The following is a 24912-nucleotide window of genomic DNA, read 5'->3' as shown; positions in this document are numbered from 1 at the left end:
ACACTGAAACCTCTTCCCCACACACTGCAACCTTTTCCCAAACACTGAAACCCCTTCCCCACAAACTGAAACCCCTTCCCCACACACTGAAACCTCTTCCCCACACACTGAAACCCCTTCCCCACAGACTGAAACAACTTCCGCAAACACTGAAACCTCTTCCCCACACACTGAAACCTGTCCCTACACACTGAAACCCATCCCCACACACTGAAACCTCTACCCCACACACTGAAACCTCTACCCCACACACTGAAACCTCTTCCCCACACACTGAAACCCTTCCCCACACACTGAAACCTCTTTCCCATACACTGAAATCCCTTCCCCACACACTGAAAACCATCCCCACACACTGAAACCACTTCCCCACACACAGAAAGCTCTTCCCCACAGACTGAAACCCTTCCCCACGCACTGAAACCTCTTCTGCATACACTGAAACCCCTTCCCCACACACTGAAAACCATCCCCACACACTGAAACCTCTTACCCACACACAGGAAGCTCTTCCCCACAGACTGAAACCCTTCCCCACGCACTGAAACCTCTTCCCCACACACTGAAACCCTTCCCCACGCACTGAAAGCTCTTCCCCACAGACTGAAACCCTTCCCCACGCACTGAAACCTCTTCCCCACACACTGAAACCTCTTCCACACACACTGAAACCTCTTCCCCACACACTGAAACCACTTCCCCAGACACTGAAACCTCTTCCCCAGACACTGAAACCTCTTCCCCACACACTGAAAATCCTTTCCCACGCACTGAATCCTCTTCCACACACACTGAATCATCTTCCCCACACACTGAAACCTCTTCCCCACACGCTGAGACTTCTTACACACCCACTGAAAACCATCCCCACACACTGAAACCGCTTCCACACACATTGAAACCTCTTCCACGCATACTGAAACCCCTTCCACACACACTGTAACCCCTTCCCCGCACAGAGAAACCCGTTCCCCACATACTGAAACCCCTTCCACACACACTGAAACCCCTTCCCCGCAGACTGAAACCCCTTTCCCACGCACTGAAACCTCTTGCCCACACGCTGAAACCCCTTCCCCACACACTGAAACCCATCCCCACACACTGAAACCCATCTCCACAGACTGAAACACATCGCCACAGACTGAAACCGCTTCCCCACACACTGAAACCCATCGCCACACACTGAAACCTCTTCCCCACACACTGCAACCTCTTCCCCAAACACTGAAACCCCATCCCCACAAACTGAAACCCCTTCCTCACACTCTGAAACCTCTTCCCCACACACTGAAACCCCTTTCCCAAACACTGAAACCTGTCCCTGCACACTGAAACCCATCCCCACACACTGAAACTTCTTCCCCACACACTGAAACCTCTTCCCCTCATCCTGAAATATTTCCCCACACACTGAAACCCTTCCCCACACACTGAAATCCATCCCGACACACTGAAACTTCTTCCCCACAGACAGAAACCTCTTCCCCACACACTGAAGCACATCCCCACACACTGAAACCTCTTCCCCACACACTGAAACCACTTCTCCACAGACTGAAACCCCTTCCCCACACACTGAAAACAATTCCCCACACACTGATACCTCTTCCCCACACACTGAAAGCACTTCCCCACACTCTGAAACCACTTCCCCACACACTGAAACCTCTAGCCCACAGACTGAAACACCTTCCCCACACACTGTAACACATCCCCACACTCTGAAACCTCTTCCCCACACTCTGAAACCTCTTCCCCACACACTGAAACACCTTAGCCACACTCTGAAAGCCCTTCCCCACACACAGAAACCCATCCCCACACACTGACACCTCTTCCCCACAAGCTGAAACACCTTCCCCACACACTGAAACCCATCCCCACACACTGAAACGTCATCCCCACACACTGAAACCCCTTCCCTACACACTGAAAAGCCTTCCCCACACACTGAAACCCATCCCCACAGACTGAAACCCCTTCCCCACACACTGAAACCCCTTCCCCACAAACTGAAAATCTTCCCCACACACTGAAACACTTAACCAATCACTGAAACCTCTTCCCCACAACCTGAAACCTCTTCCCCACACACTGAAACCTCTTCGCCACAGACTGAAACAGCTTCCCCACGCACTGAAACCTCTTCGCCACATACTGATACCTCTTCCCCACACACTGAAACCCCTTCCCCACAGACTGAAACCCCTTCCCCACACTCTGAAACCTCTTCCCCACACACTGAAACCTCTTCCCCACACACTGAAAACACTTCCCCAAACACTGAAATCCATCCCCACACACTGAAACCCCTTCCCCACACACTGAAACCCATCCCCACACACTGAAACCCTTCCCCACAAACTGAACCCTCTTCCCACACACTGAAGCCTCTTTGCCACACACTGAAACGCCTCCCCTCAAACTGAAACCTCTACCCCACACAATGAAACCTCTTCCACACAAACTGAAACCTCTTCCCCACACACTGAAACCTCTTCCTCACACACTGATAGCTCTTCCCCACAGACTGAAACCCTTCCCCACTCACTGAAACCTCTTCCCCACACACTGAAACCCCTTCCCCACGCACTGAAACCTCTTCCACACACACTGAAACCTCTTCCCCACTCACTGAAACCTCTTCGCCACAGACTGAAACCCTTCCCCACTCACTGAAACCACTTCCCCAGACACTGAAACAGCTTCCCCTCGCACTGAAACCTATTCCACACACACTGAAACCTCTTCCCAACACACTGAAACCTCTTCCCCACACACTGAAAGCTCTTCCCCACACAATGAAACCCCTTCCCCGCACACTGAAACCTCTACCCCACACACTGAATCCCCTTCACCACACACAGAAACACCTTCCCCACACACTGAAACCTCTTCTCCACACACTGAAACGTCCACCCCAAAGACAGAAACCCCTTCCCCACAATCTGAAACCCCTTCCCCACAATCTGAAACCCCTTCCCCACAATCTGAAACCTCTTCCCCACACACTGATCCCTCTTCCCCACACACTGAATCCCATCCCCACACACTGAAACCCCTTCCCCACACACTGGAACCTCTTCCCACACACTGAAACCTCTTTGCCACAGACTGAAACCCTTCCCCTCAAACTGAAACCTCTTCCCCACGCACTGAAACCTCTTCCACACACAGTGAAACCTCTTCCCCACACACTGAAACCCTTCCCCACACACTGAAACCACTTCCCCAGAAACTGAAACAGCTTCCCCTCGCACTGAAACCTATTCCACACACACTGAAACCTCTTCCCCACACACTGAAACATCTTCCCCACACACTGAAAGCTCTTTCCCACACAATGAAACCCCTTCCCCGCACACTGAAACCTCTTCCCCACACACTGAATCCCCTTCATCACACACAGAAACACCTTCCCCACACACTGAAACCTCTTCCCCACACACTGAAACGTCCACCACAAAGACTGAAACCCCTTCCCCACATTCTGAAACCCCTTCCCCACAATCTGAAACCCCTTCCCCACAATCTGAAACCTCTTCCCCACACACTGATCCCTCTTCCCCACACACTGAATCCCATCCCCACACACTGAAACCCCTTCCTCACACACTGGAACCTCTTCCCACACACTGAAACCTCTTTGCCACAGACTGAAACCCTTCCCCTCAAACTGAAACCTCTTCCCCACGCACTGAAACCTCTTCCACACACAGTGAAACCTCTTCCCCACACACTGAAACCTCTTCCCCACACAGTGAAACTCCTTCCCCACGCACTGAATCCTGTTCCACACACACTGAATCCCTTCCCCACAAGCTGAGACTTCTTACACACCCACTTGAAAACCATTCCCACACACGGAAACCCCTTCCACACACACTGAAACCTCTTCCACACACACTGAAACCCCTTCCCCACACAGAAACCCCTTCCACAAGCACTGTATCCCCTTCCCCGCACACTGAAACCCCTTCCCCACACACTGAGACATCTTCGCCACACACTGAAACCGCTTCACCACGCACTGAAAACTTTCCCCACACACTGAAACCTCTTCCCCACACACTGAAACCTCTTCCCCACACACTGAAACCTCTTCCCCACACACTGAAACCTGTCCCTACACACTGAAACCCATCCCTACACACAGAAACCTCTACCCCACACACTGAAACCTCTTCCCCACACACTGAAAACCTTCCCCACACACTGAAATCCATTCCCACACACTTGAACCTCTTCCCCACACACTGAAACCTCTTCCCCACACACTGAAAACGTTCCCCATACACTGAAACCCTTCCCCACACAATGAAAACCATCCCCACACACTGAAACCTCTTCCCCATGCACTGAAACCCCTTCCCCAAACACTGAAACCTATCCCCACACACTGAAACCTCTTCCCCACGCACTGAAACCTCTTCCCCCCACACTGAAACCCATCCCCTCGCACTGAAACCTCATCCCCACACACGGAAACCACTTCTCCACAGACTGAAACCACTTCCCCACAACTGAAACCGCTTCCCCACACACTGAAACCTCTTCACCACACACTGAAACCCCTTCCCCACACACTGAAACCTCTACCCCACAAACTGAAACCTCTTCCCCACACGCTGAAACCTCTTCCCCACACGCTGAAACCTCTTCCCCACACGCTGAAACCTCTTCCCCACACACTGAAACCCCATCCCCACACACTGAAACCCCATCCCCACACACTGAAACCCATCCCCACACACTGAAACCTCTTCTCCACGCACTGAAACCACTTCCCCAAAGACTGAAACCCCTTCCCCACACTCTGAAACCTCTTCCCCACACACTGAAACATCTTCCCCACTCACTGAAACCACTTCCCCACACACTGAAACCCCTTCCCCACACACTGAAGCCTCTTTCGCACACACTGAATCCCCTTCACCACACACTGAAACCCCTTCCCCACAAACTGAAACCTCTTCCCCACGCACTGAAACCCCTTCCCCACAGACTGAAACCACTTCCCCGCACACTGAAACCTCTTCCCCACAGACTGAAACATCTTCCTCACACACTGAAACCTCTTCAGCACACACTGAAACCAGTTCCGCACACACTGAAACCACTTCCCCACACACTGAAACCCCTTCCCCAAACACTGAAACCTCTTCCCCACACACTGAAACCTCTTCCCCGCAGACTGAAACCCCTTCCTCACACACTGAAACCCCTTCCTCACACACTGAAACCCCTTCCCCACGCACTGAAACCTCTTCCACACACACTGAAACCTCTTCCCCACACAGTGAAACCTCTTCCCTGCACACTGAAACTCCTTCCCCACGCACTGAAAACTCTTCCACACACACTGAAACATCTTCCCCACACACTGAAACCCCTTCCCCGCACACTGAAACCACTTTCCCACGCACTGAAACCTCTTGGCCACACGCTGAAACCCCTTCCCCACACAGTGAAACCTCATCGCCACACACTGAAACCTCTTCCCCACACACTGCAACCTCTTCCCCAAACACTGAAACCCCATCCCCACAAACTGAAACCCCTTCCTCACACTCTGAAACCTCTTCCCCACACACTGAAACCTCTTCACCACAGACTGAAACCGTTCCCCACACACTGAAACCCCTTCCTCACACACTGAAACCCCTTCCTCACACACTGAAACCCCTTCCCCACGCACTGAAACCTCTTCCACACACACTGAAACCTCTTCCCCACACACTGAAACCTCTTCCCTGCACACTGAAACTCCTTCCCCACGCACTGAAAACTCTTCCACACACACTGAAACATCTTCCGCACACACTGAAACCCCTTCCCCGCACACTGAAACCACTTTCCCACGCACTGAAACCTCTTGGCCACACGCTGAAACCCCTTCCCCACACACTGAAACCTCATCGCCACACACTGAAACCTCTTCCCCACACACTGCAACCTCTTCCCCAAACACTGAAACCCCATCCCCACAAACTGAAACCCCTTCCTCACACTCTGAAACCTCTTCCCCACACACTGAAACCCCTTCCCCACGCACTGAAAACTTTCCCCACACACTGAAACCTCTTCCCCACACACTGAAACCTCTTCCCCACACACTGAAACCCATCCCCACACACTGAAACCTCTTCCCCACACACTGAAACCTCTTCCCCAAACACTGAAACCTGTCCCTACACACTGAAACCCATCCCCACAAACTGAAACCTCTTCCCCACACACTGAAACCTCTTCCCCACACACTGAAAACCTTCCCCACACACTGAAATCCATCCCCACACAATGAAACCTCTTCCCCACACACTGAAATCCATCCCGACACACTGAAACTTCTTCCCCACAGACAGAAACCTCTTCCCCACACACTGAAGCACATCCCCACACACTGAAACCTCTTCCCCACACACTGAAACCACTTCTCCACAGACTGAAACCCTTTCCCCACACACTGAAAACAATTCCCCACACACTGATACCTCTTCCCCACACACTGAAAGCACTTCCCCACACACTGAAACCACTTCCCCACACACTGAAACCTCTAGCCCACAGACTGAAACACCTTAGCCACACTCTGAAAGCCCTTCCCCACACACTGAAACCCATCCCCACACACTGAAACCTCTTCCCCACAAGCTGAAACACCTTCCCCAGACACTGAAACCCATCCCCACACACTGAAAGCCATCCTCACACACTGAAACGTAATCCCCACACACTGAAACCCCTTCCCTACACACTGAAAAGCCTTCCCCCCACACTGAAACCCATCCCCACAGACTGAAACCCCTTCCCCACACACTGAAACCCCTTCCCCACAAACTGAAAATCTTCCCCACACCCTGAAACCTCTTCCCCACACCCTGAAACCTCTTCCCCACACCCTGAAACCTCTTCCCCACACACTGAAACCTCTTCGCCACAGACTGAAACAGCTTCCCCACGCACTGAAACCTCTTCCACACATACTGAAACCTCTACCCCACACACTGAAACCCCTTCCCCACAGACTGAAACCCCTTCCCCACACTCCGAAACCTCTTCCCCAAACACTGAAACCTCTTCTCCACACACCGAAAACCCATCCCCACACACTGAAATCCATCCCCACACACTGAAACCCCTTCCCCACACACTGAAACCCATCCCCACACGCTGAAACCCTTCCCCACACAATGAAACCTCTTCCACGCATACTGAAACCCCTTCCACACACACTGTAACCCCTTCCCCGCACAGAGAAACCCGTTCCCCACATACTGCAACCCCTTCCACACACACTGAAACCCCTTCCCCGCAGACTGAAACCCCTTTCCCACGCACTGAAAACCCTTCCCCACACACTGAAATCCATCCCCACACACTGAAATCCATCCCCACACACTGAAATCCATCCCCACACACTGAAACCCCTTCCCCACACACTGAAACCCATCCCCACACACTGAAACCTTTCCCCACAAACTGAAACCTCTTCCACACAAACTGAAACCTCTTCCTCACACACTGAAACCTCTTCCTCACACACTGATAGCTCTTCCCCACAGACTGAAACCCTTCCCCACTCACTGAAACCTCTTCCCCACACACAGAAACCCCTTCCCCACGCACTGAAACCTCTTCCACACGCACTGAAACCTCTTCCCCACACACTGAAACCTCTTCGCCACACACTGAAACCCTTCCCCACACACTGAAACCACTTCCCCAGACACTGAAACAGCTTCCCCTCGCACTGAAACCTCTTCCACACACACTGAAACCTCTTCCACACACACTGAAACCTCTTCCCCACACACTAAAAGCTCTTCCCCACACAATGAAACCCCTTCCCCGCACACTGAAACCTCTTCCCCACACACTGAATCCCCTTCACCACACACAGAAACACCTTCACCACACACTGAAACCTCTTCCCCACACACTGAAACGTCCACCCCAAAGACTGAAACCCCTTCCCCACAATCTGAAACCCCTTCCCCACAATCTGAAACCTCTTCCCCACACACTGAACCCTCTTCCCAAACACTGAATCCCATCCCCACACACTGAAACCCCTTCCCCACACACTGGAACCTCTTCCCACACACTGAAACCTCTTTGCCACAGACTGAAACCCTTCCCCTCAAACTGAAACCTCTTCCCCACACACTGAAAACTCTTCCACACAAAGGGAAACCTCTTTCCCACACACTGAAACCTCTTCCCCACACACTGATAGCTCTTCCCCACAGACTGAATCCCTTCCCCACACACTGAAACCTCTTGCCCACACACTGAAACCCCTTCCCCACTCACTGAAACCTCTTCCACACACAGTGAAACCTCTTCCCCACACACTGAAACCTCTTCCCCACACAGTGAAACTCCTTCCCCACGCACTGAATCCTGTTCCACACACACTGAATCCCTTCCCCACAAGCTGAGACTTCTTACACACCCACTTGAAAACCATTCCCACACACTGAAACCCCTTCCACACACACTGAAACCTCTTCCACACACACTGAAACCCCTTCCCCACACAGAAACCCCTTCCACAAGCACTGTATCCCCTTCCCCGCACACTGAAACCCCTTCCCCACACACTGAGACATCTTCGCCACACACTGAAACCGCTTCACCACGCACTGAAAACTTTCCCCACACACTGAAACCGCTTCCCCACACACTGAAAGCGATCCCCACACACTGAAACCTCTTCCCCACACACTGAAACCTGTCCCTACACACTGAAACCCGTCCCTACACACAGAAACCTCTACCCCACACACTGAAACCTCTTCCCCACACACTGAAAGCCTTCCCCACACACTGAAATCCATTCCCACACACTTGAACCTCTTCCCCACACACTGAAACCTCTTCCCCACACACTGAAACCCTTCCCCATACACTGAAACCCTTCCCCACACACTGAAAACCATCCCCACACACTGAAACCTCTTCCACATGCACTGAAACCCCTTCCCCAAACACTGAAACCTATCCCCACACACTGAAACCTCTTCCCCACGCACTGAAACATCTTCACCCCACACTGAAACCCATCCCCTCACACTGAAACCCATCCCCTCACACTGAAACCTCATCCCCTCACACTGAAACCTCATCCCCACACACGGAAACCACTTCTCCACAGACTGAAACCACTTCCCCACAACTGAAACCGCTTCCCCACACACTGAAACCTCTTCACCACACACTGAAACCCCTTCCCAAAACAATGAAACCCCTTCCCCACACACTGAAACCTCTACCCCACAAACTGATACCCCTTCCCCACACACTGAAACCGATCCCCACACGCTGAAACCTCTTCCCCACACACTGAAACAACTTCCCCACACACTGAAACCCCATCCACACACACTGAAACCCATCCCAACACACTGAAACCTCTTCTCCACGCACTGAAACCACTTCCCCAAAGACTGAAACCTCTTCCCCACACTTTGAAACCTCTTCCCCACACACTGAAACCACTTCCCCACTCACTGAAACCACTTCCCCACACACTGAAACCCCTTCCCCACACACTGAAGCCTCTTTCGCACACACTGAATCCCCTTCACCACACACTGAAGCCCCTTCCCCACAAACTGAAACCTCTTCCCCACGCACTGAAACCCCTTCCCCACAGACTGAAACCACTTCCCCGCACACTGAAACCTCTTCCCCACAGACTGAAACATCTTCCTCACACACTGAAACCACTTCCCCACACACTGAAACCTCTTCCCCACACACTGAAACCACTTCCCCACAGACTGAAACCGTTCCCCACACACTGAAACCCCTTCCTCACACACTGAAACCCCTTCCCCACGCACTGAAAACTCTTCCCCACGCACTGAAAACTCTTCCCCACGCACTGAAAACTCTTCCCCACGCACTGAAAACTCTTCCCCACGCACTGAAAACTCTTCCACACACACTGAAACCTCTTCCCCACACACTGAAACCTCATCCCTACACACTGAAACTCCTTCCCCACGCACTGAAGCCTCTTCCACACACACTGAAACATCTTCCCCACACACTGAAAACTCTTCCCCAAACGCTGAAACTTCTTCCCCACCCACTGAAACCCATCCCCACACACTGAAACCCCTTCCTCACACACTGAAACCTCTTCCACGCAAACTGAAACCCCTTCCCCACACACGGAAACCTCTTCCGCACACACTGAATCCTCTTCCCCACACACTGAAACCTCTTCGCCACAGACTGAAACCCTTCCCCACACACTGAAACCTCTTCCTCAGACACTGAAACAGCTTCCCCTCGCACTGAAACCTCTTCCACACACACTGAAACCTCTTCCGCACACACTGAAACCTCTTCCCCACACACTGAAAGCTCTTCCCCACACAATGAAACCCCTTCCCCGCACACTGAAACCTCTTCCCCACACACTGAATCCCCTTCACCACACACTGAAACACCTTCCCCACACACTGAAACCTCTTCCCCACACACTGAAACGTCTACCCCAAAGACTGAAACCCATTCCCCACAATCTGAAACCTCTTCCCCACACACTGAAACCTCTTCCCCACACACTGAAACCTCTTCCCCACACACTGAAAACCCTGCCCCATACACTGAATCCCATCCCCACACACTGAAACCCCTTCCCCACACACTGAACCCATCCCCACACTCTGAAACCCTTCCCCACACACTGGAACCTCTTCCCACACACTGAAACCTCTTTGCCACAGACTGAAACCCTTCCCCTCAAACTGAAACCTCTTCCCCACACACTGAAAACTCTTCCACACAAAGGGAAACCTCTTCCCCACACACTGAAACTTCTTCCCCAAACACTGATAGCTCTTCCCCACAGACTGAAACCCTTTCCCACACACTGAAACCTCTTGCCCACACACTGAAACCCCTTCCCCACGCACTGAAACCTCTTCCACACACAGTGAAACCTCCTCCCCACACACTGAAACCTCTTCCCCACACAGTGAAACTCCTTTCCCACGCACTGAATCCTGTTGCACACACACTGAATCCCTTCCCCACAAGCTGAGACTTCTTACACACCCACTTGAAAAACATTCCCACACACTGAAACACCTTCCACACACACTGAAACCTATTCCGCACACACTGAAACCCCTTCCCCACACAGAAACCCCTTCCACACGCACTGTATCCCCTTCCCCGCACACTGAAACCCCTTCCCCACACACTGAAACCTCTTCCCCACGCACTGAAACCTCTTCCCCCCACACTGAAACCCATCCCCTCACACTGAAACCTCATCCCCACACACGGAAACCACTTCTCCACAGACTGAAACCACTTCCCCACAACTGAAACCGCTTCCCCACACTCTGAAACCTCTTCACCACACACTGAAACCCTTTCCCAACACAATGAAACCCCTTCCCCACACACTGAAACCTCTACCCCACAAACTGAAACCCCTTCCCCACACACTGAAACCGATCCCCACACGCTGAAACCTCTTCCCCACACACTGAAACAACTTCCCCACACACTGAAACCCCATCCCCACACACTGAAACCCATCCCCACACACTGAAACCTCTTCTCCACGCACTGAAACCACTTCCCCAAAGACTGAAACCCCTTCCCCACACTCTGAAACCTCTTCCCCACACTCTGAAACCTCTTCCCCACACACTGAAACATCTTCCCCTCACACTGAAACCCCTTCCCCACACACTGAAACCCCTTCCCCACACACTGAAGCCTCTTTCGCACACACTGAATCCCCTTCACCACACACTGAAGCCCCTTCCCCACAAACTGAAACCTCTTCCCCACGCACTGAAACCCCTTCCCCACAGACTGAAACCACTTCCCCGCACACTGAAACCTCTTCCCCACAGACTGAAACATCTTCCTCACACACTGAAACCTCTTCAGCACACACTGAAACCACTTCCCCACACACTGAAACCCCTTCCCCACACACTGAAACCCCTTCCCCACACACTGAAACCTCTTCCCCACACACTGAAACCTCTTCCCCACAGACTGAAACCGTTCCCAACACACTGAAACCCCTTCCTCACACACTGAAACCCCTTCCTCACACACTGAAACCCCTTCCCCACGCACTGAAAACTCTTCCACACACACTGAAACCTCTTCCCCACACACTGAAACCTCTTCCCTACACAGTGAAACCTCTTCCCTACACACTGAAACTCCTTCCCCACGCACTGAAACCTCTTCCCCACACACTGAAACATCTTCCCCAAACGCTGAAACTTCTTCCACACCCACTGAAACCCATCCCCACACACTGAAACCCCTTCCTCACACACTGAAACCTCTTCCACGCAAACTGAAACCCCTTCCCCACACACGGAAACCTCTTCTGCACACACTGAATCCTCTTCCCCACACACTGAAACCTCTTCGCCACAGACTGAAACCCTTCCCCACACACTGAAACCTCTTCCTCAGACACTGAAACAGCTTCCCCTCGCACTGAAACCTCTTCCACACACACTGAAACCTCTTCCGCACACACTGAAACCTCTTCCCCACACACTGAAAGCTCTTCCCCACACAATGAAACCCCATCCCCGCACACTGAAACCTCTTCCCCACACACTGAATCCCCTTCACCACACACTGAAACCTCTTCCCCACACACTGAAACCTCTTCCCCACACACTAAAACGTTTTCCCCAAAGACTGAAACCCATTCCCCACAATCTGAAACCTCTTCCCCACACACTGAAACCTCTTCCCCACACACTGAAACCCCTTCCCCATACACTGAATCCCATCCCCACACACTGAAACCCCTTCCCCACACACTGAACCCATCCCCACACTCTGAAACCCTTCCCCACACACTGGAACCTCTTCCCACACACTGAAACCTCTTTGCCACAGACTGAAACCCTTCCCCTCAAACTGAAACCTCTTCCCCACACACTGAAAACTCTTCCACACAAAGGGAAAACTCTTCCCCACACACTGAAACCTCTTCCCCACACACTGATAGCTCTTCCCCACAGACTGAATCCCTTTCCCACACACTGAAACCTCATCCACACACAGTGAAACCCATCCCAACACACTGAAACCTCTTCTCCACGCACTGAAACCACTTCCCCAAAGACTGAAACCTCTTCCCCACACTTTGAAACCTCTTCCCCACACACTGAAACCACTTCCCCACTCACTGAAACCACTTCCCCACACACTGAAACCCCATCCACACACACTGAAACCCATCCCAACACACTGAAACCTCTTCTCCACGCACTGAAACCACTTCCCCAAAGACTGAAACCTCTTCCCCACACTTTGAAACCTCTTCCCCACACACTGAAACCACTTCCCCACTCACTGAAACCACTTCCCCACACACTGAAACCCCTTCCCCACACACTGAAGCCTCTTTCGCACACACTGAATCCCCTTCACCACACACTGAAGCCCCTTCCCCACAAACTGAAACCTCTTCCCCACGCACTGAAACCCCTTCCCCACAGACTGAAACCACTTCCCCGCACACTGAAACCTCTTCCCCACAGACTGAAACATCTTCCTCACACACTGAAACCACTTCCCCACACACTGAAACCTCTTCCCCACACACTGAAACCACTTCCCCACAGACTGAAACCGTTCCCCACACACTGAAACCCCTTCCTCACACACTGAAACCCCTTCCCCACGCACTGAAAACTCTTCCCCACGCACTGAAAACTCTTCCCCACGCACTGAAAACTCTTCCCCACGCACTGAAAACTCTTCCCCACGCACTGAAAACTCTTCCACACACACTGAAACCTCTTCCCCACACACTGAAACCTCATCCCTACACACTGAAACTCCTTCCCCACGCACTGAAGCCTCTTCCACACACACTGAAACATCTTCCCCACACACTGAAAACTCTTCCCCAAACGCTGAAACTTCTTCCCCACCCACTGAAACCCATCCCCACACACTGAAACCCCTTCCTCACACACTGAAACCTCTTCCACGCAAACTGAAACCCCTTCCCCACACACGGAAACCTCTTCCGCACACACTGAATCCTCTTCCCCACACACTGAAACCTCTTCGCCACAGACTGAAACCCTTCCCCACACACTGAAACCTCTTCCTCAGACACTGAAACAGCTTCCCCTCGCACTGAAACCTCTTCCACACACACTGAAACCTCTTCCGCACACACTGAAACCTCTTCCCCACACACTGAAAGCTCTTCCCCACACAATGAAACCCCTTCCCCGCACACTGAAACCTCTTCCCCACACACTGAATCCCCTTCACCACACACTGAAACACCTTCCCCACACACTGAAACCTCTTCCCCACACACTGAAACGTCTACCCCAAAGACTGAAACCCATTCCCCACAATCTGAAACCTCTTCCCCACACACTGAAACCTCTTCCCCACACACTGAAACCTCTTCCCCACACACTGAAAACCCTGCCCCATACACTGAATCCCATCCCCACACACTGAAACCCCTTCCCCACACACTGAACCCATCCCCACACTCTGAAACCCTTCCCCACACACTGGAACCTCTTCCCACACACTGAAACCTCTTTGCCACAGACTGAAACCCTTCCCCTCAAACTAAAACCTCTTCCCCACACACTGAAAACTCTTCCACACAAAGGGAAACCTCTTCCCCACACACTGAAACTTCTTCCCCAAACACTGATAGCTCTTCCCCACAGACTGAAACCCTTTCCCACACACTGAAACCTCTTGCCCACACACTGAAACCCCTTCCCCACGCACTGAAACCTCTTCCACACACAGTGAAACCTCCTCCCCACACACTGAAACCTCTTCCCCACACAGTGAAACTCCTTTCCCACGCACTGAATCCTGTTGCACACACACTGAATCCCTTCCCCACAAGCTGAGACTTCTTACACACCCACTTGAAAAACATTCCCACACACTGAAACACCTTCCACACACACTGAAACCTATTCCGCACACACTGAAACCCCTTCCCCACACAGAAACCCCTTCCACACGCACTGTATCCCCTTCCCCGCACACTGAAACCCCTTCCCCACACACTGAAACCTCTTCCCCACGCACTGAAACCTCTTCCCCCCACACTGAAACCCATCCCCTCACACTGAAACCTCATCCCCACACACGGAAACCACTTCTCCACAGACTGAAACCACTTCCCCACAACTGAAACCGCTTCCCCACACTCTGAAACCTCTTCACCACACACTGAAACCCTTTCCCAACACAATGAAACCCCTTCCCCACACACTGAAACCTCTACCCCACAAACTGAAACCCCTTCCCCACACACTGAAACCGATCCCCACACGCTGAAACCTCTTCCCCACACACTGAAACAACTTCCCCACACACTGAAACCCCATCCCCACACACTGAAACCCATCCCCACACACTGAAACCTCTTCTCCACGCACTGAAACCACTTCCCCAAAGACTGAAACCCCTTCCCCACACTCTGAAACCTCTTCCCCACACTCTGAAACCTCTTCCCCACACACTGAAACATCTTCCCCTCACACTGAAACCCCTTCCCCACACACTGAAACCCCTTCCCCACACACTGAAGCCTCTTTCGCACACACTGAATCCCCTTCACCACACACTGAAGCCCCTTCCCCACAAACTGAAACCTCTTCCCCACGCACTGAAACCCCTTCCCCACAGACTGAAACCACTTCCCCGCACACTGAAACCTCTTCCCCACAGACTGAAACATCTTCCTCACACACTGAAACCTCTTCAGCACACACTGAAACCACTTCCCCACACACTGAAACCCCTTCCCCACACACTGAAACCCCTTCCCCACACACTGAAACCTCTTCCCCACACACTGAAACCTCTTCCCCACAGACTGAAACCGTTCCCAACACACTGAAACCCCTTCCTCACACACTGAAACCCCTTCCTCACACACTGAAACCCCTTCCCCACGCACTGAAAACTCTTCCACACACACTGAAACCTCTTCCCCACACACTGAAACCTCTTCCCTACACAGTGAAACCTCTTCCCCAAACGCTGAAACTTCTTCCACACCCACTGAAACCCATCCCCACACACTGAAACCCCTTCCTCACACACTGAAACCTCTTCCACGCAAACTGAAACCCCTTCCCCACACACGGAAACCTCTTCTGCACACACTGAATCCTCTTCCCCACACACTGAAACCTCTTCGCCACAGACTGAAACCCTTCCCCACACACTGAAACCTCTTCCTCAGACACTGAAACAGCTTCCCCTCGCACTGAAACCTCTTCCACACACACTGAAACCTCTTCCGCACACACTGAAACCTCTTCCCCACACACTGAAAGCTCTTCCCCACACAATGAAACCCCATCCCCGCACACTGAAACCTCTTCCCCACACACTGAATCCCCTTCACCACACACTGAAACCTCTTCCCCACACACTGAAACCTCTTCCCCACACACTAAAACGTTTTCCCCAAAGACTGAAACCCATTCCCCACAATCTGAAACCTCTTCCCCACACACTGAAACCTCTTCCCCACACACTGAAACCCCTTCCCCATACACTGAATCCCATCCCCACACACTGAAACCCCTTCCCCACACACTGAACCCATCCCCACACTCTGAAACCCTTCCCCACACACTGGAACCTCTTCCCACACACTGAAACCTCTTTGCCACAGACTGAAACCCTTCCCCTCAAACTGAAACCTCTTCCCCACACACTGAAAACTCTTCCACACAAAGGGAAACCTCTTCCCCACACACTGAAACCTCTTCCCCACACACTGATAGCTCTTCCCCACAGACTGAATCCCTTTCCCACACACTGAAACCTCTTGCCCACACACTGAAACCCCTTCCCCACGCACTGAAACCTCTTCCACACACAGTGAAACCTCCTCCCCACACACTGAAACCTCTTCCCCACACAGTGAAACTCCTTCCCCACGCACTGAATCCTGTTGCACACACACTGAATCCCTTCCCCACAAGCTGAGACTTCTTACACACCCACTTGAAAAACATTCCCACACACTGAAACCCCTTCCACACACACTGAAACCTATTCCGCACACACTGAAACCCCTTCCCCACACAGAAACCCCTTCCACACGCACTGTATCCCCTTCCCCGCACACTGAAACCCCTTCCCCACACACTGAAACCCCTTCCCCACACACTGAAACCCCTTCCCCACACACTGAAATCCCTTCCCCACACACTGAAACCCCTTCCACACACACTGAAACCCCATCCCCACATACTGAAACATCTTCCCCACACACTGAAACCGCTTTACCACGCACTGAAAACTTTCCCCACACACTGAAACCTCTTCCCCACACACTGAAACCTCTTCCCCACACACTGGAACCGATCCCCACACACTGAAAACTCTTCCCCACACACTGAAACCTCTTCCCCACACGCTGAAACCGGTCCCTACACACTGAAACCCATCCCCACACACAGAAACCTCTACCCCACACACTGAAACCTCTTCCCCACACACTGAAAACCTTCCCCACACACTGAAATCCATCCCCACAAACTTGAACCTCTTCCCCACACACTGAAACCTCTTCCCCACACACTGAAACCCATCCCCACACACTGAAACCTCTTCCCCATGCACAAAAACCCCTTCCCCAAACACTGAAACTTATCCCCACACACTGAAACCTCTTCCCCACGCACTGAAACCTCTTTCCCCCACACTGAAACCCATCCCCTCACACTGAAACCTCTTCATCACACACTGAAACCGCTTCCCCAAAGACTGGAACCCCTTCCCCACACTCTGAAACCTCTTCCCCACACTCTGAAACCTCTTCCCCACACACTGAAACCTCTTCCCCACTCACTGAAACCACTTCACCACACACTGAAACCCCTTCCCCACACACTGAAGTCTCTTTCGCACACACTGAATCCCCTTCACCACACACTGAAACCCCTTCCCCACAAACTGAAACCTCTTCCCCACGCACTGAAACCCCTTCCCCACAGGCTGTAACCACTTCGCCGCACACTGAAACCTCTTCCCCACAGACTGAAACATCTTGCACACACACTGAAACCCCTTATCCACAGACTGAAACCCCTTCCCCACACTCTGAAACCTCTTCCTCACACACTGAAACCTCTTCCTCACACACTGAAACCTCTTCCCCACACACTGAAACCACTTCCCCACACACTGAAACCCCTTCCCCACACACTGAAACCCCTTCCCCACACACTGAAACCTCTTCCCCACACACTGAAACCTCTTCCCCACAGACTGAAACCGTTCCCCACACACTGAAACCTCTTCCCCACACACTGAAAATCCTTCCCCACACACTGAAAATCCTTCCCCACGCACTGAAAACTCTTCCACACACACTGAAACCTCTTCCCCACACACTGAAACCTCTTCCCCACACACTGAAACTCCGTCCCCACGCATTGAAACCTCTTCCACACACACTGAAACATCTTCCCCACACACTGAAAACTCTTCCCCAAACGCTGAAACTTCTTCCACACAAACTGAAACCCCTTCCCCACACACGGAAACCTCTTCCGCACACACTGAAACACCTTCCCCACGCACTGAAACATTTCCCTACGCACTGAAACCCATCCCCACACACTGAAGCCTGTACCCCACACACTGAAACCTCTTCCCCACACACTGAAACCTCTTCCCCACACACTGAAAACCTTCCCCACACACTGAAAACCTTCCCCACACACTGAAACCCCTTAACCACACACTGAAACCCATCCCCACACACTGAAATCTCTTCCCCACACACTGAAACCCCTTCCCCACACACTGAAACCCATCCCCACACACTGAAACCTCTTCCCCACACACAGAAACCCCTTCCCCACGCACTGAAACCCCTTCCCCACGCACTGAAACCTCTTCTGCACACACTGAAACCCCTTCCCCACACGCTGAAACTCCTACCTCACACACTGAAACCCCTTCCACACACACTGAAACTCCTTCCCCGTACACTGAAACCCTTCCCCACACGCTGAAACCCCTTCCCCACACACTGAAACCTCTACCCCACAAACTGAAACCCCTTCCCCACACACTGAAACCGATCCCCACACACTGAAACCTCATCCCTACACACTGAAACTCCTTCCCCACGCACTGAAGCCTCTTCCACACACACTGAAACATCTTCCCCACACACTGAAAACTCTTCCCCAAACGCTGAAACTTCTTCCCCACCCACTGAAACCCATCCCCACACACTGAAACCCCTTCCTCACACACTGAAACCTCTTCCACGCAAACTGAAACCCCTTCCCCACACACGGAAACCTCTTCCGCACACACTGAATCCTCTTCCCCACACACTGAAACCTCTTCGCCACAGACTGAAACCCTTCCCCACACACTGAAACCTCTTCCTCAGACACTGAAACAGCTTCCCCTCGCACTGAAACCTCTTCCACACACACTGAAACCTCTTCCGCACACACTGAAACCTCTTCCCCACACACTGAAAGCTCTTCCCCACACAATGAAACCCCTTCCCCGCACACTGAAACCTCTTCCCCACACACTGAATCCCCTTCACCACACACTGAAACACCTTCCCCACACACTGAAACCTCTTCCCCACACAGTGAAACGTCTACCCCAAAGACTGAAACCCATTCCCCACAATCTGAAACCTCTTCCCCACACACTGAAACCTCTTCCCCACACACTGCAACCTCTTCCCCACACACTGAAAACCCTGCCCCATACACTGAATCCCATCCCCACACACTGAAACCCCTTCCCCACACACTGAACCCATCCCCACACTCTGAAACCCTTCCCCACACACTGGAACCTCTTCCCACACACTGAAACCTCTTTGCCACAGACTGAAACCCTTCCCCTCAAACTGAAACCTCTTCCCCACACACTGAAAACTCTTCCACACAAAGGGAAACCTCTTCCCCACACACTGAAACTTCTTCCCCAAACACTGATAGCTCTTCCCCACAGACTGAAACCCTTTCCCACACACTGAAACCTCTTGCCCACACACTGAAACCCCTTCCCCACGCACTGAAACCTCTTCCACACACAGTGAAACCTCCTCCCCACACACTGAAACCTCTTCCCCACACAGTGAAACTCCTTCCCCACGCACTGAATCCTGTTGCACACACACTGAATCCCTTCCCCACAAGATGAGACTTATTACACACCCACTTGAAAAACATTCCCACACACTGAAACACCTTCCACACACACTGAAACCTATTCCGCACACACTGAAACCCCTTCCCCACACAGAAACCCCTTCCACACGCACTGTATCCCCTTCCCCGCACACTGAAACCCCTTCCCCACACACTGAAACCTCTTCCCCACGCACTGAAACCTCTTCCCCCCACACTGAAACCCATCCCCTCACACTGAAACCTCATCCCCACACACGGAAACCACTTCTCCACAGACTGAAACCACTTCCCCACAACTGAAACCGCTTCCCCACACTCTGAAACCTCTTCACCACACACTGAAACCCTTTCCCAACACAATGAAACCCCTTCCCCACACACTGAAACCTCTACCCCACAAACTGAAACCCCTTCCCCACACACTGAAACCGATCCCCACACGCTGAAACCTCTTCCCCACACACTGAAACAACTTCCCCACACACTGAAACCCCATCCCCACACACTGAAACCCATCCCCACACACTGAAACCTCTTCTCCACGCACTGAAACCACTTCCCCAAAGACTGAAACCCCTTCCCCACACTCTGAAACCTCTTCCCCACACTCTGAAACCTCTTCCCCACACACTGAAACATCTTCCCCTCACACTGAAACCCCTTCCCCACACACTGAAACCCCTTCCCCACACACTGAAGCCTCTTTCGCACACACTGAATCCCCTTCACCACACACTGAAGCCCCTTCCCCACAAACTGAAACCTCTTCCCCACGCACTGAAACCCCTTCCCCACAGACTGAAACCACTTCCCCGCACACTGAAACCTCTTCCCCACAGACTGAAACATCTTCCTCACACACTGAAACCTCTTCAGCACACACTGAAACCACTTCCCCACACACTGAAACCCCTTCCCCACACAGTGAAACCCCTTCCCCACACACTGAAACCTCTTCCCCACACACTGAAACCTCTTCCCCACAGACTGAAACCGTTCCCAACACACTGAAACCCCTTCCTCACACACTGAAACCCCTTCCTCACACACTGAAACCCCTTCCCCACGCACTGAAAACTCTTCCACACACACTGAAACCTCTTCCCCACACACTGAAACCTCTTCCCTACACAGTGAAACCTCTTCCCTACACACTGAAACTCCTTCCCCACGCACTGAAACCTCTTCCACACACACTGAAACATCTTCCCCAAACGCTGAAACTTCTTCCACACCCACTGAAACCCATCCCCACACACTGAAACCCCTTCCTCACACACTGAAACCTCTTCCACGCAAACTGAAACCCCTTCCCCACACACGGAAACCTCTTCCGCACACACTGAATCCTCTTCCCCACACACTGAAACCTCTTCGCCACAGACTGAAACCCTTCCCCACACACTGAAACCTCTTCCTCAGACACTGAAACAGCTTCCCCTCGCACTGAAACCTCTTCCACACACACTGAAACCTCTTCCGCACACACTGAAACCTCTTCCCCACACACTGAAAGCTCTTCCCCACACAATGAAACCCCTTCCCCGCACACTGAAACCTCTTCCCCACACACTGAATCCCCTTCACCACACACTGAAACCTCTTCCCCACACACTGAAACCTCTTCCCCACACACTAAAACGTTTTCCCCAAAGACTGAAACCCATTCCCCACAATCTGAAACCTCTTCCCCACACACTGAAACCTCTTCCCCACACACTGAAACCCCTTCCCCATACACTGAATCCCATCCCCACACACTGAAACCCCTTCCCCACACACTGAACCCATCCCCACACTCTGAAACCCTTCCCCACACACTGGAACCTCTTCCCACACACTGAAACCTCTTTGCCACAGACTGAAACCCTTCCCCTCAAACTGAAACCTCTTCCCCACACACTGAAAACTCTTCCACACAAAGGGAAACCTCTTCCCCACACACTGAAACCTCTTCCCCACACACTGATAGCTCTTCCCCACAGACTGAATCCCTTTCCCACACACTGAAACCTCTTGCCCACACACTGAAACCCCTTCCCCACGCACTGAAACCTCTTCCACACACAGTGAAACCTCCTCCCCACACACTGAAACCTCTTCCCCACACAGTGAAACTCCTTCCCCACGCACTGAATCCTGTTGCACACACACTGAATCCCTTCCCCACAAGCTGAGACTTCTTACACACCCACTTGAAAAACATTCCCACACACTGAAACCCCTTCCACACACACTGAAACCTATTCCGCACACACTGAAACCCCTTCCCCACACAGAAACCCCTTCCACACGCACTGTATCCCCTTCCCCGCACACTGAAACCCCTTCCCCACACACTGAAACCCCTTCCCCACACACTGAAATCCCTTCCCCACACACTGAAACCCCTTCCACACACACTGAAACCCCATCCCCACATACTGAAACATCTTCCCCACACACTGAAACCGCTTCACCACGCACTGAAAACTTTCCCCACACACTGACACCTCTTCCCCACACACTGAAACCTCTTCCCCACACACTGGAACCGATCCCCACACACTGAAAACTCTTCCCCACACACTGAAACCTCTTCCCCACACGCTGAAACCGGTCCCTACACACTGAAACCCATCCCCACACACAGAAACCTCTACCCCACACACTGAAACCTCTTCCCCACACACTGAAAACCTTCCCCACACACTGAAATCCATCCCCACAAACTTGAACCTCTTCCCCACACACTGAAACCTCTTCCCCACACACTGAAACCCATCCCCACACACTGAAACCTCTTCCCCATGCACAAAAACCCCTTCCCCAAACACTGAAACTTATCCCCACACACTGAAACCTCTTCCCCACGCACTGAAACCTCTTTCCCCCACACTGAAACCCATCCCCTCACACTGAAACCTCTTCATCACACACTGAAACCGCTTCCCCAAAGACTGGAACCCCTTCCCCACACTCTGAAACCTCTTCCCCACACTCTGAAACCTCTTCCCCACACACTGAAACCTCTTCCCCACTCACTGAAACCACTTCCCCACACACTGAAACCCCTTCCCCACACACTGAAGTCTCTTTCGCACACACTGAATCCCCTTCACCACACACTGAAACCCCTTCCCCACAAACTGAAACCTCTTCCCCACGCACTGAAACCCCTTCCCCACAGGCTGTAACCACTTCGCCGCACACTGAAACCTCTTCCCCACAGACTGAAACATCTTGCACACACACTGAAACCCCTTATCCACAGACTGAAACCCCTTCCCCACACTCTGAAACCTCTTCCTCACACACTGAAACCTCTTCCTCACACACTGAAACCTCTTCCTCACACACTGAAACCTCTTCCCCACACACTGAAACCACTTCCCCACACACTGAAACCCCTTCCCCACACACTGAAACCCCTTCCCCACACACTGAAACCTCTTCCCCACACACTGAAACCTCTTCCCCACAGACTGAAACCGTTCCCCACACACTGAAACCTCTTCCCCACACACTGAAACCTCTTCCCCACACACTGAAAATCCTTCCCCACGCACTGAAAACTCTTCCACACACACTGAAACCTCTTCCCCACACACTGAAACCTCTTCCCCACACACTGAAACTCCGTCCCCACGCATTGAAACCTCTTCCACACACACTGAAACATCTTCCCCACACACTGAAAACTCTTCCCCAAACGCTGAAACTTCTTCCACACAAACTGAAACCCCTTCCCCACACACGGAAACCTCTTCCGCACACACTGAAACACCTTCCCCACGCACTGAAACATTTCCCTACGCACTGAAACCCATCCCCACACACTGAAGCCTGTACCCCACACACTGAAGCCTGTACCCCACACACTGAAACCTCTTCCCCACACACTGAAACCTCTTCCCCACACACTGAAAACCTTCCCCACACACTGAAAACCTTCCCCACACACTGAAACCCCTTAACTACACACTGAAACCCATCCCCACACACTGAAATCTCTTCCCCACACACTGAAACCCCTTCCCCACACACTGAAACCCATCCCCACACACTGAAACCTCTTCCCCACACACTGACACCCTTCCCCACGCACTGAAACCTCTTCTGCACACACTGAAACCCCTTCCCCACACGCTGAAACTCCTACCTCACACACTGAAACCCCTTCCACACACACTGAAACTCCTTCCCCGTACACTGAAACCCTTCCCCACACGCTGAAACCCCTTCCCCACACACTGAAACCTCTACCCCACAAACTGAAACCCCTTCCCCACACACTGAAACCGATCCCCACACGCTGAAACCTCTTCCCCACACACTGAAACAACTTCCCCACACACTGAAACCCCATCCCCACACACTGAAACCCATCCCCACACACTGAAACCTCTTCTCCACGCACTGAAACCACTTCCCCAAAGACTGAAACCCCTTCCCCACACTCTGAAACCTCTTCCCCACACTCTGAAACCTCTTCCCCACACACTGAAACATCTTCCCCACACACTGAAACCCCTTCCCCACACACTGAAACCTCTTCCCCACACACTGAAGCCTCCTTCGCACACACTGAATCCCCTTCACCACACACTGAAGCCCCTTCCCCACAAACTGAAACCTCTTCCCCACGCACTGAAACCCCTTCCCCACAGACTGAAACCACTTCCCCGCACACTGAAACCTCTTCCCCACAGAC

This window comes from Heterodontus francisci, chromosome 25 (assembly GCF_036365525.1).
Source record: "Heterodontus francisci isolate sHetFra1 chromosome 25, sHetFra1.hap1, whole genome shotgun sequence".
In the NCBI taxonomy this organism is placed as follows: domain Eukaryota; kingdom Metazoa; phylum Chordata; class Chondrichthyes; order Heterodontiformes; family Heterodontidae; genus Heterodontus; species Heterodontus francisci.
Note: the sequence above shows the minus strand (reverse complement) of the source record.